Here is an 18,264-nt window from a genome sequence, read left to right as displayed (position 1 = left end):
AACTAGATGTTGATACTGCTCTGCAACAGGGCGAAAGCTCCTAAGTCAAACTTACTGCAAAAGGAGTGAAACGTCTGCAAAGTACACGTGAAGAAGAGGTACTTTTTGCTTATGAAAAGAAATCAGTGATCCTTCTAAGGATAATAAAAGGGAGTATTTTACAGTTAAGCATGTGATTTGGAGTGAAGAATTCAGATGTTGCTCTGCTGGTCCAGGCTATTAATACTCTTCTTGCTCCTCACATCAGCCCCTTTCATCAGGTATCACAGAGCCTGTGTCTGTGGCATACAGAATGTCCGCAATCCTCTGCAATACAGGGTCATTTTCCCCCTCATTCTCCTGGCACATTAATTCAATGTTCCAAAGCTTTCCAAAGTAGAAATCTCTCTCTTTCTCCAAGTCTTCAACACTAAATTTCAATACGTTGAGCTGCTACATCAACTCAGCTGCCTCGTCATCCCCATTGCCCACATGAGGGTTCTTTTACACCATGCCAGGGCCAGCCTGAGGAGCCGCAACAGTTCTTTTTACTGAGATGGGCCTCTGGGGAGCTGCACTATGGTAACTGAGAGGTTTCTTAGGTTTATTCAGAGCTGAGCACTGAGGGAGGAGCCACTGCAATTTCTTGACCTTGTCTGGCAGCCACAGGGTCATAGTCTTTTCCATCATAGTTTGCATTTGAAAACTTCTTGAACCACTGAACAAATTCAGAATTGTCCTGAAACTTTTACTAATTTGTCAACAGGAATTATTCTGTCAACACCCATCATCTTAAAACCCACTTGTAGTCTTTTGAAGTTCCGGATATACTCGTGTTCTAGCTTAGTTTGGAATTTTACTTTCTTCAAGGCAATGGAGCCAGGGAACAGCAAGTCCATAAACTGACAACAGGCAGCCCCTGAGCACAGCTGTTCGGTCTTTGTCAGATCCAACATCCAACTGCAGAGACTCATTGATCCAGGCCAGCATGTCGACTTAGGTTATCACTGGTCACTGACGTTGAGTATATGTACGTTCACTCCTGTCTTCGGCTCTCGGTACAACTGCTTCCACTGCCCACACCCAGCTCCAATTCCAGTTCCTTGCTTTTTAAGCAAGAGCGAATTTGCTGAATAGATTATATGACAACAAAAATAAGGACTCTGAGGAAAATTACTGATTTAGAAAGAACTTCTGCTTTAATATCATTAACAACAGCTGTCCATATATGTATATAACATTTTATTTAAACTTGACAGCAGTCTTATGAAATATTTTTTAAACTGTTTTACAGATGAGAAATTGAATTAACTTTAAGCTGACAGAGAATAAATGCTGAAGCCTAATTTCTGATATATGTTTGTTTGGCTTCAAAGCCTGGTTTTTAACTGTTCTATACCATCTTCTAAAATGATGACAGTAAGATGGAGAAACCTGCTTGAAAATGAAAACATGAGTCTAGAAAAGTAAATATGGCATTGCACAGACCTCACACTCATGCCCTGGCACTGCTGAGGCTTCCCGGCATGGTGGACTTGTGTGTGCTGGGGGAGGAAAGAGGCACAGGGGGAACTGAGGCAGTTCTCATCAGGAAAACATTGTTCTCCTTTTCACCTTTTTCTTGAAATCTAATAACAATTCATAGGTTTTTTTTTCAGTAATGTAGAACCATCTGCAACCTTTTAAGCAACTTTTTAATAGGAAGGAGTAGCAGAAGATCGCTGTTTTCTGTTAAAATAAGAAATTAAGGTTAGCTATCTCTATATCAGAAAAATATAGGGACACTCACGTGCCTTATTTCAGAATGCACTGCTCTATCTTTTAGGACTAGGTTAAACTCTGAATTAATCATAAATTCCATCAAGTTAGATGTTAAATTTTTCTCTCATGCAAGGATGTAATCAGCTCCAAGCTCTTGTGGCAACTTTCTCTAGTCACTAAGAATCCAGGCTGCTTCTGTCTGTCTCTTCCACACTCTTTCACCCTGGCCTCTATCCCAAGGCTCTTCTCATTCACAGTGGCTATGTGGCTATGGTTCTTCCAGCTGCCAAGCTGAGTTGCAGGCAGGAAGAAGGGGGAAGAGTGGAAAGCCCTGCTTCCTAGGTGAGTTGAACTTAAGTTAGGAAATGTCCTGGAAGCTTCACTTGGCTAATTTTGCTTCTATCTCATTGGCTACCTCATCTGCAAAAGGAGTGACACAGTATCACCAGCACCCAATCTCCAGTCATCTGTTGGTAAGAAAGAAGGTGAAGATGCATGTTAAACAGGCAGCAACAAATGCCTATTGATTCTTCCCTTTCAACATATAAATTAGGGATTTTTCTTTAAGATGTTTTACTTTTACCAAGATATAATGTACACACAGCAAAGAGCATAAATTTTTATTTCCCTGAAAAAAACATAGTTCAGTGAATGTTAACATACATATACACCCACGTAACCAAGAGGAGAACATTTCCAGCATCCCAGAAGTTTCTCTGGCTTTTTCTCTTAGATGTTGACTATGAATTATCTTACTTCTCATTGTCTCCTTTTGATTCTGAATTATATGGATTTTTTTAAAGTACCCAAACATATCTCTTATTACTCTGAGAATGTAGTGATTGACAGCTAAATTAGATGGTAGTGAGAAGCAGGTGGCATTGAAAGGATGTACACTTGGCATCCAGAGTAACTGGACTTCTATCCTGATTCCGTGCATTCCAGTCGTGTGACTTAGACAGTGTCTAAACTTTATGGCTCTGATTAGCTGCCTTCTTATTACTAAGGCAGAATGAATGCTGCTGTTCTTCTTAGAATGATTTTTTTCTTCATGTTTTTCTAGCTTTTCTCCTAGTTGTCAATTGAGGCATTTCTTCTTCCAAGAATCTTCCCATGTCTCCCAAAACTGGTTCAGGTATCCCACCTCTGACTTCCTACAGAACTCTGGGTTTCTCGGTATCATCGTGTACCATTTCCCTATTGACACTTGTATGACTTGTACACTAGACTAAACGTGGTTTATCACAAAGACCAAATCTTGTTTGCTGCTGCGTTCCAAGGCCCTGCAACACAGTGGGTGCTCTGTAAATATCTGCTGAACAGATGTCAAATGAAAAAGGTGGTCTCTGCAACTCCTAAATTCATACTAAGACTATTTCACAAAACCCAGTAGAAGTAGTTAGCGTTTGTTTCCTTAAATAGTAGTAAAGCATTATTGTTTTTAAACCGAAATTTACGAAATAGACATAACAGCTTTATTGCAACTTTATTTTAAAGATGAAAGACAAATTGTGTAGAATACATGGATTAGGTATTTGATAAGTGATATCTATTGTTAGTGTTATATACAATCTTATTTGCACGTCTTTGGGTCTCTGTGAGTATGAACTCATTGTCTTCACACACCCATCCCCTAACATCAGATAGTAGTCATTGCAATCCGTCTGTCTCTAAGTCAGTCTTGCCAGAAACTTCCAGGGCATATGCTTCCTTATTGCTTCCTCTGAGTAATCTGTCTTCCTGAGTCTTCTTACACAGAAGGTGGTACTCAAGCTTTGTGGAGAATAAAATAAGAGAAAAAGGATTCAGAGTGCCTCATGAGAGATTAAGGTTAAGTATAAAGCAAGAACTTTCTGGCAGACCTGTTCGAGGGTATTACTGTGACAGGTTATTCAGGTTTCATCCCTAGAAGTCTTTGGAAGTGAAGAGATAATCATTTCTCTCAGATGGTTAAGATAGTTTAGACTGAAGGCCAGTGGATGGGCCACATGACCTCTCAAGGTTGATTTCTTCCCTTTAATTTAAAAGTGCCTGTAAGTTCCTGCACTTTGTAGTGGAGATTAAGTTTAGAAGTATTTCATAGTAGAAAAGGGAAAGGACCAGCTGTAAAAGACAAAGTTTGCGTTTCTGATTCTCTGGCAAACCTGTATCAGCACTTGAAATCTTTTTATTTGACAAAGTGATTATTATATCTGAGGTTTAGCAAACTTAATTACAATAGGGTTAAGAATAATAGTTACCATTTATTTTGTACTGACTAAATGGCAGGCCAGTGACTAGTGTTTTATGTAGGTGAATTCATTTCATTATTACTCATTCATTATCAGCCTGGCTGTAAGGCAGCTGTGGCAGACAATTATTGAGCAGAAAGTATAAGCCAGATTCCTTCATTCATTCATTCCTTCTATCAGTGTCCTTTATAGAGCACCTTCTATGCTTGAAACAATTCTAGAAGTTGGAACTCAAAAGATTTAGCTCCCTGCTTCTAAATGGAAGAAGAAGATTCAAAACTAAGAGAGCTTTTAATCCAAACTCATTACACCATGCTAGGTCTCCATAATAATAATGGACTGTTTCCATAAAATGCTTTCACATGCAATCTTAGTTGATTCTACAGCAGCCAGTGAAATTGCCAGGATGTGAAAAGGAAAGGCATTGGTTTGAGGTACAAAGACATACTGAAGTTATTGATTGAGACATCTAGAATACTGTGGGATGGTTTGAACCCATGTTCTGTGTCTGAGCCTGAATTCTTCACCTGATAGGAGAGCAAATGCTCTAACCCCAGTAAACTTAGTAACTCCTGTCAGGCTTCTATCTGTTTCATGGCTGCAGACTCCACCCTCATAGTAACTGGTGGAAGACTGCAGAAAAGGCTGAGACAGGGGCAGAAACACCTCCAGAGTGGGAAACATTCTGCTGCTGGACCCTGTTAGGAGATGATTTATGGTGGGAGCAAAGAGATGAGAGACCAGCCACCAGCAGTTACAGTGACGTACCTGGGGGTGGGGAGGGAGTAAGGAATGTCTGGGTAGCAAGGTTAGAAAACCCCCTGGAAGAGAACCTGGGACAAGTAATTGCCTGTGGAGTCTCACCTGAGCGTGATGGAGCAACAATGCCGGTGCTTCCTGAGGAGGGAACCCTCAGGTCTGGAATTCCTGTGGTGTTCTGGGTTTCAGCAGACTGACTCCCTGGGGAGTAACAGGGTAGTCCAATATTACGAATTTTGATAACCTAAAACCTTGGACTCAGAGAAATTAAGAGCATTGTTGTATTTACACAGACTTTTGTTCTAATCCTGGCTTCACCACTTACCAGCTGTGTGATTTTAAGTAAGTTTTTTAATTTGCCAAACCTGTTTTTTTTTTTCTGTTTTGTGAAATGGGATATCTATCTACGTGCAATGAGTTATGAATTTAATATATGTATGTATGTATGTACGTATACATACAGACTTGTGTTGATTAACAATAGGGATACATTCTGAGAAGTGTGTCCTTGGGTAATTTTATCATTGGGGAACATCATAGAGTGACTTACTCAAACCTAGGTGGTATCTCCTAATGTACACCTAGGCTAGATGATACAGCCTCTCGCTTCTAGGCTACAGACCTGGACAGCATGTCAATGCACTGACTACTGTGGGCAGTGGTAACACTGGTCAGTATCTGCATATCTAAATCTCTCTGAACATAGAAAAGATGCAGTAAAAATATGGTATGAAAAATGAAAGATGGTATACCTGTATAAGGTACTTAGCCATGAATGGAGCCTGAAGGACCAGAAGTTGCTCTGGATGAGTCAGTGAGTGTCTTTGAAGGCCTGGGACGTTACTGTGTACTCCTGTAGATTTCATAAGCATTGTACGCATAGGCTATACTACGTGTATTAAAAAGTATTTTTTAGCCAGGCATGGTGGCTCACGCCTGTAATCCCAGCACTTTGGGAGGCTGAGGCAGGTAGATCACAAGGTCAAGAGTTAGAGACCAGTCTGACCAACATGGTGAAACCCCATCTCTACCAAAAATACAAACAGATTAGTCGAGCATGGTGGTGTGCTTCTGTAATCCCAGTACTTGGGAGGCTAATGCAGGGGTATTGCTTAAACTCAGGAGTTGGAGGTTGTAGTGAGCCAAGATCATACCACTGCACTTCCAGCCTAGACGACAGAGCAAGACTCCATTATAAAAAAAAAAAAAAGTATTTTTCTTCAATAGTTAACAGCTTACTATACCTTTTGTTTACTTTATAAACTTTAATTTTTTAACTTTTTGACTCTTTTGTAATAACACTTAGCTTAAAACACAAACATACTGTGCATCTGTGCAAAAATATATCCTTATTTTATAAGATTTTTCTGTTTTTAAACTCATTCTTTTTAACTTTTTAAACTTTTTTGTTAAAAACTAAGACAGACACACTCTCCACAGTGTCAGGATCATCTACATCCTTGTCTTCCACCTCCACATCCTGTGCCTCTGGAAGATCTTCAGGGATAGTAGCATGCACGAAGCTGTCATCTCCTAGGATAAGAGTACCTTCTTCTGGTTACCTCCTGAAGGACCTGCCCGAAGCTGTTCTTCAGATCAAGTAGAGACAGCTAAAAACATGTGTTTTTCTTTTTAACAAGTAGAAGGAATACACCCTAAAGTAATGTATGGCAAATACACAACCACTGGCTTAGTCCTTTAATTTTCTTATCAAGTAAGATAAACATAATTGTATGTGCTAGGCTTTATGACCAGCAGCAGCACAGTAGATTTGTCTATACCTGTGTCACCAACACCAGTAATGCATTGCGCTGTGATGCTGCCACGGCTACAGCGATAGCAATATTTCAGCTCATTATAATCTGAAGGGACTGCCCTGGTACATGTGGTCTGCCATTGACTCAGACATCATTATGCGGTGCTTGACTGTTTCTGTATGCACATGCGCACACACACTTCCTCTAAAAAACTCAAAGCCAAAGTGTGAAAGCATCTCATCTCGCTGTCTCCACCTAATCTTATTCCACTTTCTCTTGAACTTGGTGTTTAGGTCCCCACCCTGCTACTGAAATAGCTCTGTTCAGGTCCTCAGTGACCTCCTCTGAGCACCTTTGCCATACTCGATTGGGGATCCGTCCTTCCTTCTGAAGAGCCCTAGGCCCTCACCATCTTGGAGCCTCTGGGCTCCTCTCTCTGGCTGGGTATTCTCCGTCTCTTACTGGACCCGCCTCTTCTTGCCCTCTGCATTCTGGAGGCTAGGGGGCTCAGTCCTTTGACCTCTTCTCCATTTGCTCTCTTCTCAGTGGTCTGTCTCGTGGTTTTAAAGACTAAAAGGAATGATGACTCCCAGATTTATTCTGCAAATCAGACCTGTCTCCTTGCGCCTAGATCCTCTTTCCAGCAGGCTCCTTACTATCTCAAGGGAGGTCTGATAGGCCTCTCAAACCTAACGTGTTCCAAATCAAACACCTGAAGCCTCCCTGCCCCGAAAGCTGTTGCTGCTGTCCTCTTCCTTTTCTCTGTAAATGGCAATTCTGTTTTTTTTTTCTTAGTACCATAGAAACGTTCAGAATTTCCCACTTCACTTAACCAGGATTTTAAAAACACACACATAAGAAACCAAAGCCTCTCAGTGGCCTGCATGGCCCTACATAGTCCACCTGCCTTCTCACAGATTCTCTGACCCTCTCCCTTGCCCCGTCTGTTGAAGTGCACTGCCTTCCTTTCTACTCCTCAGCTGTACCAAGAATGTGCCCCCTGAAGGACTTCGACATTTGATAGTCCCTCTGCTCCCAGTACTGTGACCCAGATAATATCTGCATATCTCCTCCAATTCCTTTATATCTCAGCTCAGGCTATAACTTAGTTGAGAACATTCTCTGACTAGACTATAAAATAACAACTTTAGTTCAGTTGTTTCAATCTCTTAACTGTTCTTCTTACTCTCAGTAGCACATCTGATCATGTGACGTATTTTATATATATATATAAATTATTTATTGTCTGTCTTTTCCATTAAAGGCAGCTCCATGAAAGTAGTGAATTTGTGTTCTTAAATATTTTTTAAATAACTTGAATTCATGAATGCATGCGTGCACGCATGATACGATTGCCTCACATTATTTGATTCTGTGCATGGCTACTGCTGAAGTGCATAAGTGGCAGAGCCAGGACTCTGCTGCACAGGGCAGTGTTCTTCATGCCCTCACTTCCCACTGGGTGGTAGTTAGATACTTAGCAACAAGCCTTCACTGCTGCATACCGCAGTTTGCATATGAATGCAAGTGTAAAATGGATAACTTTCTTCTAGAGCAATGGCAAGACTTAAAAGCCAGGTGAGTCTACTTTCCTTGTTGAATTTATAGAAATGTAAGCTAATGTTAATGCCACAGTAAGGTTCAGATTTTAATGGCCTTCATTTTATAAAATATAGGGACTGTTAAATATTTAAATAAAACCAGTTTCATTGGTTTTTTTTTAATTTATTTATTTTACTTTAGATGCATACTATATCTGGCATTTCTCCCCGTGTTATCCCTCCCCACCCTTCTTCCCCATCCCCCACTGTCTCTCCTCTACCCCCCCCACCCAGCAACTGCCTCCAGTGTGTGATGCTCCTCTCCCTGAGTCCATGTGTTCTCGTTGTTTAACACCCACCTATGAGTGAGAACATACGGTGTTTGGCTTTCTGTTCCTGTGTCAGTTTGCTGAAAATGACGGTTTCCAGATTCATTCAAGTCCCTCCAAAGGATACAAACTCATCGTTTTTTATGGCTGCGTAGTATTCCATGGTGTATATGTACCACATTTTCTTTGTCCAGTCTATCATTGATGGGCATTTGAGTTGGTTCCAGGTCTTTGCTATTGTACACAGGGCTGCAATGAACATACGTGTGCATGTGTCTTTATAGTAGAACGATTCATTGGTTTTTTAATTACTAATTTATTAGTATAAGAGGAAAGAATCTGTTTTCTCATCTGTCATTTTAAAATTCTGTTTCATCCCCAAAGAATAAATTTTTAGTTATGAATTTTTGAAATGTTTTATTTTTACAAGCAGTTGTAGATTCACAGCAAAATTGAGAGGAAGGTACAGATTTCCATAGACACTGTGCCTCCTGGTTATCCACATCTTCCACCAGAGTGGTGTGTTTGGTTACGGTCAGTGAACCTATATTCACATGTGATTGTCACTCAGAGTCCTTAGTTTACATTCTCATTAGGGTTCACTCTTGGTGTTGTACTTTCTGTGTGTTTGCATAAATGTCTAATGACATGTGTCCTCTATTAGAGTATCACACAGAGTACTTTCACTGCCCTGAACAACCTCTGTGCTCTGCCCAGTCATTCCTCCCTTCCCTCAACCGCTGCCAATTGCTGACTCAGTTATATTTTTAAAAATACTATGTGTATATACAGTTGATATCAACCCATTTCTTAAAATAGGATCCTATTATACACTGGGATTTTTGTTAACACTTAATTAAACAGGGAGCAGGAATGATTCCTCAAATTGCTTTTAAGTCCTACTTCCCACTGTTTTCCCCAAATCACATTTTATAGCTGGAGAAACATGGTGAAATTATTTTTTAAGTTTGCCCTTGTTTTCCATCCCCTGTCAGCACTGTGATGGATGTTCTCCTGAGCAGTGAAATGGCTAACAGTCAGGTTCACAATAGCAACTCTGAAAGGTCTATAATTTAGAAAGCCAGACCTTCAATGTTTGTAAGCTGATAGTATTTCTGAACCTTTCTCTTAGAGGGGGATTCTCTGATTAAACTATAAATTTGGTTTGGTGTTTTCAACAGAAAATTATTTAAATATTCCAATTATTGGCAAATGAATGTGATTTTTTTATTTCTAAGGAAAATTATTTATTTGAAACTTAAGTTTGTTTCTCTTTTCTTACATCTTGGCACTAGTAGATAGAACATGCCAGTTAGGGAACTGAAGCTATTCCCATGATAAAACTGTTTGTAAGGATTTGAGGATAATCTCTAAATTTGCATTGCTTATGTGGCATCCTAGTTTCTGACTTTTTGCTTTCTGCTGCAGACAGCCGAGCTTTGTAATCATGGTATTGTGAGATCTGAGACTAAGTAGTTGTGACATCGGGCTCTGTCCTCTAGCTAGCTAGTTAGTGAATGTTTTCTCCCTCATCACTGCTGGACAAGGAGACAGTTTTCCAGATAAAAGAATTGTTCTGCAGGCAAGGGTATAATGCTCACTCTGCTGCCCTCCTGAAATTTACTGCAGCCATGTGTCCGAGGCCACTGGTTCTTAAAGTTTTTGATCTCACAATCCCTGTATACTTCACACTCTTAATAATTAGTAAAGTACATTGGTGTTGTGTGGGAAAAAATGACTGAGAGCCACAACATGCGTCAGTGTATGTGGTTTATATTAATATTTATCATATTATAAATTAAAACAAACATTTAAAAATATCAATCTTTAAATGTAACATTCAACCCATTGCTTGTTAATATAATCTATTTTTATGAAAAAAATCTCTATTTTCTAAAAACAATGGTAAGAATTATGGATTCTCATTTATGTTTTTGTGCTCATTCTGATGTGATATATTGTTTTGTTGGTAGTTGGACCAACAGGTATGTAGTTGGAAAGGGAAATGTAGCCTTTTCAAATAATTGTTGATATTCTTTGATGCTACACCAAAACTTGGCAGGTAGAAATTTCTTCTACCTAAAACCATACCAGTAACCTTTTCATATTCTGTTACATTAAAATATCTTGGTCTGCCTTACACTTGATGGGTTTTATGGCATCATGCACATATCATTTGAAAAATGTCACTTCATTGAGTTATGTGTATCTTCACAGTGCTGTGACACATTTCATTAGGTAATATCAAAAAAGTCATATTATCACCACTGATCTCAACAGAGATAAGTAAGCATTGAGTTGCTGTCAGTTTACAGTAACAAATACTGGTTTTCCAAAATTGCAGTTTGTACTGGAAAGCTCAAATTCTGTCATTGGTTACAAATACTGTCAGTTGTTTTACTTAAAGTGACAGGATCACTTTATTTTATTAGAAACTGTGAACAAAATACACAAGTCTGAATCAGCCTAGTTCGTTGCTGTGAGTTGTTTTAGGTTAAAGTGATGTTTATGGAAAAGGCAGCTAGTTGGCTCCACAGTGTAAGGAGTGGCCCCAGGTGACCTTCTTTGAGGTCATCCTTGTAGGTCAGTGTGCCCAGTATCGCTCTCAAGAGCACTCTTCTTGTCATCATACAGAATTCAGGAAGATGTGTCTTTAATAGTCGAGATTCAATAAAATTAGTAAATGTTTACTTCCTTCAGAATATTCGTAAGTGAAAATGCCTTAAAAAAAAAAAAGTAAAGGATACTCATGCAGCTTGGTGGCACTGCCTTGATTCTTGGTAAACCACCAACAGTTTTACACACCACTGTACTGACAAAGGTCAGCACAGTGAAAAAGACAAATAACATCTTAGTGTTATTCTAAAAGCATTTTGACTGGATGAAACCCTGGAAGTGTTCATGGGTCACACTTTGGCAACCACTACCCTAGGCTATTTTGAAAAGTTAGATCAAGTAATGCTGTGGAAGAGGTGGACTCATGATGGGTCCAGCAGCAAGAGAAGAATAAAGCAAGCTGTCTGAAACATTTTACACCTCATGCAGCCTTCCTGTCAAGCGAATCGTTCTCACAGTGTAAACCCCTTGAGGGCAGAAATATCCTAATTGCCTGTGGTCACATGGACAGTGGTCTGTGCATGCTGGGGGTGCCCACAAAGAGAGGCTGAGCCTCTACCTTATTCATCAGAACTGGCCCAGTGTAGCCTCGGAATTAACAGGCGAAGAGGGACAGGCTAGTGTTCATGTATTTACTCTGAACACATTTAACAAAAAAAGACGAGAATGGAGTTACTGCCATCTCTTCTCCCAGAGTAGATGACAAGAGCCGTAGCAGTGGCATTGCCCCAGCAGGAGCACTAGTCAGTAAGGACCAAGGAAAAGCCAAAATTCAGCAAAGCTGTGGTCAGATGACTGGACTTTGGCTGTAACTCTTTTTCCACCCAACTTGCACAAGAACTTATGCAATTGTCTGGAACTTATTCATTTGTCTCCTCAGAAAATATTATTAAATGTTATAAAAGAACTATGAGATAAGTAAGGCTCTTATTGAATGCAGATTGGACATTTTTTAGCCATTTATCTTCAAGGAATTTCAGATCTTCAGTTAATTATGATAATGTGAAAAGAATAGTCCCAAATTTTATTTTAAATATCACTTTTCATTTATTTTGCTTTATTTATAAAAATATCTAATGGTTAATATAAGAAATAAAGTCTCCTCTTCAATAGAAAGGAAATACTGAACTAGGCCAGAATAGATCAATTACCTGGATTATGCATGACTCTTTCCATTTTTCCTATGACATAATAAGCATTTAGTAAGTGTTAGCTAAACTATTAAATTTTATCGTAACGATTTCAGATAAGATTTTCCTTAAATGAACAGGGCAAAATAAGCGAGAAAAATTTTTGCATTAAATTCAAATAGTACAGAACTTAGTAATGTGACTTTTGAAGGAATTTACTACCCCTCCACCCAACCGTCCAAATTGTCACAGACATGGCAACAAAACGTTATCATTACAGAGAAGTCATTGAGACATGTACAAAGTTTTCAGTCCCAGTGTTCGTATGAGTCATTCATGTATCTCTTTTGGATGCTGCTAGTGCTAGGTGTCAGCACTGTACGGAACAAATATGAATGAGGTGTCATTCCTAGCTTCTGTCTCAGTGTTCTTACCTGTAAAATTAAATAACATGTCTACCTCGAATAATATGTTTTGAGAATTTAAAGATTATCTCAATCCATTGTAAACTAAAAAGGACTTTTAAAAAACAGTAGATTGAGTCAAGAAGATGGACTAAGAGCCTATACCTGGTCCACCCACCCCTCCTTACAATCCCAGGAAGTGACAAAAACAAGTTTTAAAAGATTCCTAAGAAAGAGGAAATAGGTGAAACCAAACCTCTGAAAAACAAAATCAGACAAAATCCCATTCAAGAAAAGGGTGCTGCAAAGGTAGAGTGGCTTTGGGAGGATTTAACCCCGACATCAGTGGCTGCAGAAGACAGGAAGAGCTCAGGGTGTTCTCGTAACGGATTGAAGAGCTACCTCTGAAACAGCAAGGCTGGTCTGCTCTGCCTCCAACTTAGTGGTGCTGAGTGCAGGGTAACGGTGTTAAATCCCACGTAACAATGCGAGGCCAAACCTCGGGTAGTCCCAGCCCCTGGAGGAGCTCCCCGAGACAGAGCATACGTTACTTGCACATCCCACACAATTGTATATTGTGACCTTGTCCATGGCCACCAGAAGAAGCCTATTTTAAATAAGCTTCACAGGCAAACTCAACCTCAAAAGCAAAAACTAACACATATCTAAAATGTATAAAGTATTCAAGAAACATCATACTCAAACTGAAAAACTAACGTCTTGAGTAAACAGCTCACAGAATAGAAGATGATTATAAAATAAGTGATTAAATTTTAGATGGGTAGGAAGATACGGCATCTATGAAGGCCAAACCGTTTATAGAGTTGGGAATTTAGACGTTAGTGGATGGCTAACTGGGCTGCTAAGTAGCACCAGATGCTGAAGAGCTAGAAGTATGCTACAAAAACTGGGGGAGAAGGAGGAGAGAGAGTCCAAGACTTCTCAAGTTACCTAACTGGAGTTGGCAGAGTAAGGAAACAATGCAAAGTAAGGGAAGGAGAGAGACTTTTTAAAAGAAGAAAAAATCATAAGCTTAACAAAGATATGGGTGATTATTCACATAGAGAGAGCACACCAAGTGCCAAAAGAGATGTGAGTGTAACTGGTTGTATACCAGGAATAGAGAAGAGATAAGGAAAAGAACCAGGGCTATACATAAAGGAACTTTTGTAGCTTTCTTATCAAAAGATAAACTTCAAATTAATTCCTTAGCATTATAGATAAGGAGAAGGCTTCCTGGTGTGGGGGAAAAATCAGCTGTCACATTAAACAGACCTGAATTCTAGTCTTGGGACTTACTTGTTCATCCTTGGATAGTTCAGTTAACTTCTGACTGCTTAGTTTTCTTATATATAGGGAGACAGAATAATATGTACTTTACAGAGTTTTGATGAGGTTAAATGAGATATATTTTAAAATATTGAATTTAATTATGTTTATAGTTCTTAAAATATATATACACATAATTATATATTAGCTAGCAGTATGTTGTATATTGTCAGCCCTCTGTGTCTGTGGATTCCACATCTGTGGATTCAACCACTTGCAGATCGAAAATATTCAGAAAAAAAATTGCATCTGTGTTGAAAGTATACAGACTTTTTTTTGGTCAGTATTCTCCCAAACAATATAGTGTAACAATGATTTACATAGCACTTACATTGTATTACGTATTCTAAGTTAACTAGAGATGACTTTAAGTATACAGGAGTATGAACATATGTCATATACAAATACTATACCGTTTTATATCAGAGAGTTGAGCATTTGTGGATTTTGGTATCTACAGGAAGTCCTGGAAGCATCCCCCATGGATTCCAAGGGACAACTGTGCTGGGTGAATTAATAACTCCCTTCTTCCAGAGATCACTAAATACTTTGCAGCCCAACCCCTTACTCAGGTCTCATTTCCTCCTCTTTCAGTCCTTCAACCACTCATGTGTCACCTTTGTTGAACGGCCTCTGGCTTCATACCTTTCTCCCACCCCTCAACAAAATTAGACTCTGATCCCAAAATATGCCTATGCATATTCTGTTCTACTGAAATGTCTTTGTCCTCTCTAACTAGCTTCTTGAGAGCAAGTTGATAGAATTGATGAAAACTGCTGAGAAATATTAAAAGTTGTATCCATAAATGAAGAGATTTTTAGTGTTTTTCTCCTTTGTCATATGTTGGGTTTTTAGTTTATCCTTGGGAAATAGGACACGTCTTTGGTTAATAGACATTTGAGGTACACGAAATGAAATGCTGTGAAAGCAATTCAGACGGAACTGACAGGTACGAGAACGGGGCCCAGCTGCTCTCAGCTCCTCGGCTTGACGACAGTCCTGCAATAAATAATCAGAAACCGGGTGAAATGATAGCAAATGTCAGTTTAAAGTTTTCCCTTGTCAATACTAAGATTGTCTTATCACCAGACCATTGCTGGACCTAATCATGCTACTGTTTATCTTCCTGTGCATTAAAAAACATTCTTGACCCTCCTTTTTACTACGCTGAACTATGTCATAGCACCTCACCGTAAATTTCCAGTCTGTGGCTCATGTTCCTTACTACTCACTTCATTTGATAAAGGAGACTCAATTTTGTCAGAAAGGAGTTGTTAGCTCTTCTGCTTATTAGTCACAGGACCTGTCATTTACAGTTCCAAGTTAAACAATGGGAACTGTCCCAGCCAAGGAAATCCCTTTCAGTTTTATGGTGAGGTTATTCATTTATCTCTGTGCAACAAAGAGAATTCTCAAGAACATCAAGGTTGTATTGTCTAAGGAGCCATTATGTTGTAACTTCTGACCCTTGGAAAGAAGGCTGAGGTTCATTTAATTTAGTACTGAGTTTCCAAGAAGCATTTGCCAATTTATTTTCAACAAAATGAGAAATTATGTTGACTGCTGTGGGCCCAGATGCTATGAAAGAGCCATGGAGGATGCTAGAGCTGCCTGGAGACCTGAGCAGCGTCTAGACCAGCCTCTGATTTGGCAGATGAACAGGAAGACCCACACATGGAAGTCATACTCCCAAGGTGGCACTGCAGGTGACGGCCCAGGTCTTAACTGATATTTGACAGACATTTTTTGTCAAAAGCTTTGAGTCTGCATTTCAGTTCTCAAGATGAGAAATATTCTATTAGTACTTTAATAGCATTCTCATATTTAAAGCTATAATATCTTAAAAAGCAGGAAAGCCGTATTTTTTCTTTTGTTAGTTTCTGCTGGTTTTATTATCTTTTAGAATAGGAAAAATGATCTGCTCTCTTTTCAGTTAGTCTCTCTTCTTCTCACCATAACTATATATTATGCCCGGAGGGAAAATTAGGACTACAGAAAGGAAGAGGAGGAATTTGAAGCCAGAAAGAGACTAAGGCAGTCACACATCACTCTGATCATGGGGCAGTATGTTTCATGTGGGCCTGACTTCTGTGCCTGAGCATGAGGAAGGATCACTGAAGCCCCAGGGAGAGCAAACAAGAGAAATTCTGGGAGAGCAAAAGGGCAGGTCAGAGAAAAGTGGGAACCAGTCACATAAGGTGGCCAGCAGTGGTGAGCAAAAGCCACCCCTAGCGTTTGTGTTCAGCACACGGCAGTGGTAGTGTTCTGAGCTATAAGTTGTGTTACCCTGGGCAGATGGCTCAGCTCAGGCCTCAGCGGCCTCGTCTACAAAAGCATAGAGTTTTTTTTAGATTAGGCGAGCTCATGCATGTGAGTTGTCAGTAGGGCAGTGGTGTAGCTCACAGTAGTTCCATTCCTCTCACACTCCTTTTTATTGTAATTTTTTTCTAGGAATGCTAGCTCTCAATTCAAGACCATTTATCAAAACTCTATAGCTACATGTTCCCCTGTAGAAAATTGCACATTGCTACTTGGTATATTAGGTCAGCTATAGTAGTGACTATTCTGTATTGCGTTAAGCCAACAGAACTCAACACAGCACATTTCAGAGAGCCTAGGTTATACAGAGAGCTCAAGTCTTAGCCACTGTGTTACACTGTATTTAACTAACTTGTAAGGATATGATTAAGCCAGGATAACAAGGTGGGGCCTATGTTCTACATGTGGAAGAAGTATTTTATTCTAAGGAATATTTTGGTCCAGGCAATTTTCATCAGTACTTACTGTATTTGATTGAACTGATGGTAGACACCCAGATTTTTCAACCTGTTTTCTGCCTCTGCTTTGCACATACTGTTTCTTCTGCCTGGAAGACCCTTGCTGCCATTGCCTCTATTCATTCCTTCTCCACCTGTCTTCACCTTCACCCTCCTGGTCCTTCAGAACACTGTGGAAGCACTGTGTGCTCCAAGAAGCCATTAGATACACTAGAGTGATGGATGTGCCCCTTTTCCATAGACACACTCAACAAATGTAATGTGAGGGTCTCCTCCAGGCCAGAAGGGTGAGAACCAGGACATGCTGCCATGGGAAACTGATCTCACTCAGGGAGACCTGCAAGGTTCTCTATGGAAGTGGCATGTAGGCTAGGGGCTTGAGTTGAAAATAGACTGGAGAAAAGGAGAGAAGGGCTTTCTGGCAGAAGTAGCAGCAGATATAAAACCTCATGCCCACATGTTTGAGATAAAAAGAAATATAGCTCCATTGCTTACACTTTTCTCATAGGAATTGCCATGTTGTGCTGTAGTCATGAAATGTGATGATTAGTCTCTGGTGTCATTTTCCTGAGAAAGAAAACGTGGGGGAAAACCCAGTGTGGGTGTGACTAACAAGTGGGGCCTGTGTAGTCAAAGAGATTCAGCTATACCATTCTCCATGCAATTTAGGCTGGCTTCTTAGCTCTTCTGGTCTGCAGTATACTTACCTGTCAAATGGGTACATCAGTTTTACTATCTGAGGCCAGGGAGAAGGTGGGATCTCAGTGGCTGGTGTTCAGTAGGCATTCACAGCATGGATTTGTGCTCTTCAAACTGTGACTTCCTGGGGTGTTAACATCTCAGCTGGATCATTTGCCATTTTAATTAGAAACTTCTTGGTTGTATGAAATTGAAAGAATGTGGATATTTATTTCCATGACAGTCTAAGACAACAAATTCAGGATGGTTGTTTCCGTACAAAATTGAGTGGGAAAGAGGAAAACCTGAGAGGGTACATGGAGTCTCTTTCTCAAATATTCAGAATGTTTATAGCTTAGTAATCTAGACTTTTCAGAAGTCTGTTCCTGTAAAAAATTATTCCTAGTTCAAATATATTGTATATATGTAGGCTGTTTTGCATCATCTGCAGAATGTCAGTGGTAACTCTTCCCTCTTGCTGTCAGTGATGGCTCTTTCCTGGTGCTGTCTCAAAGATGTTGTACATTAGAACATGGATATGCCTGTACTTTGAAAAGATCCTTGGCCTCGTGTAACCAGACTTGTGACTAAATTGCAGAGGTCCATTTCCGTGCTTTCCTGTCCCATGTGGCCATGGCTGCTGAGTCGCCTTTTCCCGGCAGCCTTCTGATGGTGATGCAGCAGGGCTGATGAGAGCAAACATTTCATCTGGGCTTTTGTTTTTAATGTATTATAAAGTAAGTGCCCACAATTCATGCAGCACCAAGTTCTCTGGTAGATGAGGGTTTAAGAAGAAATGAAATATTTGCCTTCTATAAACGTTCCATCTATTGGAAAGTAAGAGTGGCGTTTACCTCCTCCCCACTCCCACGGTGCCTCGCACAGCCCTGGCCCCAGCTCTTGGCACACTGGGCTGGAATTGTCCACGCACATCCTCCTTCTCCACACACTCCCAGTCTTCCCAGGTCAGGTG

At 39.9% G+C, this 18,264-nt stretch overlaps 1 protein-coding gene and 1 pseudogene across 19 annotated transcripts in view; one reads left to right on the top strand and one right to left on the bottom strand.

The window, feature by feature from the left end:
* The window catches only part of KHDRBS3 (KH RNA binding domain containing, signal transduction associated 3), a 196,766-nt gene that overhangs the window by 166,953 nt on the left and 11,549 nt on the right, over positions 1 to 18,264 (top strand). The gene's annotated exons all lie outside the window — the stretch shown is intronic.
* On the bottom strand, positions 220 to 17,999 carry LOC118148607 (microtubule-associated protein RP/EB family member 1-like; annotated as a pseudogene).

The sequence above is a fragment of the Callithrix jacchus genome, chromosome 16 (genome assembly GCF_049354715.1).
Source record: "Callithrix jacchus isolate 240 chromosome 16, calJac240_pri, whole genome shotgun sequence".
In the NCBI taxonomy this organism is placed as follows: Eukaryota; Metazoa; Chordata; class Mammalia; order Primates; family Cebidae; genus Callithrix; species Callithrix jacchus.
This window is presented reverse-complemented; position numbering and strand designations above follow the sequence as displayed.